General features: G+C 49.0%; 1 long non-coding RNA gene across 1 annotated transcript in view; it reads left to right on the forward strand.

The window, feature by feature from the left end:
* The first annotated feature begins 6 nt into the window (after positions 1 to 6).
* Positions 7 to 2,033, forward strand: part of LOC104837373 — a 3,405-nt gene continuing 1,378 nt past the window's right edge. Inside the window, exons 1-2 of the long non-coding RNA XR_774925.1 lie at positions 7 to 492; positions 724 to 870. This is a non-coding gene — a long non-coding RNA (uncharacterized LOC104837373). The remainder of the gene's footprint in view (positions 493 to 723; positions 871 to 2,033) is intronic.

Genomic DNA, 2,033 nt, shown 5'->3' on the forward strand with positions numbered 1-2,033 from the left:
AAGCCCGGCGGGTTCCCTCCCGGCGCTGCGCCCGCCGGAGCATCGGGAGCGTCGCGTTTTTGCCGTCTGCGCCGGGGGATGGGATCAGGCGAGCGCAGGGCCTCCGCGCAAGCTCCCGTTTCTGCTCTGGAAACAGTCATGAGAGGAAGCTCAGAGCTTTATTCTCATGAAGAACATTTTTCTCGTTCTCGCAGCATTAGAGGTTAAGGCAATGTTACTTCTGATCTCCGCTAGATACAGAACCAGTCATAACCTAAAGGCAGTCTAACCTCCCTAAGAGACCGATCCTCTGCACGCGATGGGGAACGCCGCCGACGGCGCATTCGTGCAGACGCCGCTTGAGTTACGGCGTCTTCCCGAACTGACCTGTGGTCTGCGGTGCTTTGCTGAAAGCTACACGTTCTCTGGGAAAACCTCTACCACAAGGCTGGAGGAGAAGGAGGAAGAGGCCCAACAGAAGTCCTGAATGTTCAGACTGCTTTAACCTAAAAGGTAAAATCAAAAGCTCCAAATGAAATCACACTAAATTCTGGACCTTCCAACACCTTGCTGCTGAATCCTACTGAACGCTGCTCTAAGGGTGAAGCTTAAGGCTTTAGCGTGCTCAGAGATACATAATTCCCCAGAAACCACCTTCCATTACGTCAGCTAAGAAACTAAATTCAAACTCAATTCTTTGCTTTAAAGTTCCTTACATTCCTTATTATCCCCGTGTTTCTGCAGGACCTCTTCTGATCCTCAGTATGGCGGGGCTGCACAGGGTTGCAATACAGGACTCTGCAGGCTACAGCTGCTCTCCCTCCTGTAAAGTATGCACAATAGATTCCAGTTTGTCTCCTGGAGAAGATACCAGAACTAAGTGAAAGCAAGGTAATTACAAACAGGATGGAGGCATGGAATATTTTGGGGGGAAGATGGTTTAGCAGCTGGTGACTGTAGCTTCCAGGTAGTCTATCTTGACTTGAGGGTATCCATGCAGTTGCCTGAGGCAAGCAAGCATGTTACTTGCATTTCAGTTGCACACAAGCCTCTGGGAGTTACTCCTGCACATTGCTAATACCACTGCCTGCCCGTTGCCTAAAACCAGTAAAGTTGGCCAACTTTACAGATAAACCCTTCTGGTGTGGAGGAAGTTGTCTTAATCCCAATCATTCTACTAATCCGGTTTACTGAGTACCCCACAGCAGATGTACGTGAGCAGTAGTCAGCTGTGGCCCGGCAGTAGAAATTTCCTTGGTAGGCTCCGTCAAAGCCAACACATTGTGTATCAACACTGACTGAAAAAAACTATTTCCAACTATCAGGATTTTTTGTGGAGTTGGCAGCCATGCTCTGTAAGAGGAAAAGTACTGCCAATCAACCCTTCCTCTATCAGAAGTGTGAAAAAGGAGGTTTATTTGTATGTTGCAATAATTGTTCCTTACTGACTTCTACAATTTGGCATTGGGAGACAGCAGGAAGAACTGGAGCCTTTGTTCAGACCTGAACCATGAGGGCTCGGGAGCTTTTTGGGGACTGAGCTTGGGCACAACCGCTAAGGTAGTAAACAGCGGGAAGCCTGTGCATTCATCTATGTGTTAAAACAAAAAGGGGAAATTACAGGAACTTGGTGGTAGAGGTGGTAAGGATATAGCTTGGATTCAAGTGTTGTTTGTACATGCTTTCAAAAATTCTGGCTATGATAATATTTCACACTACTTAGTTGAGTTTCGTTCTGCTTTGTAATGTTGCCTTATGAATTAAAAATGCGTTAACCTTGTTCTTTTGTGATGCTCTGAATGCCAGCACTTGCTTCTGTGATCATTTATTCACGCTTCCTTTGACAATAACGGGGATGGTTTTCCACCAGTTTACAAAACTTGGGCCTGTAGCTTACCATCTACTGTCAGGTGGGAAGAACGCCGCGTGGGGGGCACTGGCAGGGCTCCCTCAGCTCAGCGGGCCAGAGCCCACCGCCGTGAGCCCGGTCCCTCTGGTCAGCGGTGAGGGCCTTACGCTGGGCCCTGCCGGCTGGCCCCCGCCCGCGCCCCCCC

The sequence above is a fragment of the Haliaeetus leucocephalus genome, unplaced genomic scaffold (assembly GCF_000737465.1).
Source record: "Haliaeetus leucocephalus isolate CR32 unplaced genomic scaffold, Haliaeetus_leucocephalus-4.0 Scaffold526, whole genome shotgun sequence".
Classification (NCBI taxonomy): Eukaryota; Metazoa; Chordata; class Aves; order Accipitriformes; family Accipitridae; genus Haliaeetus; species Haliaeetus leucocephalus.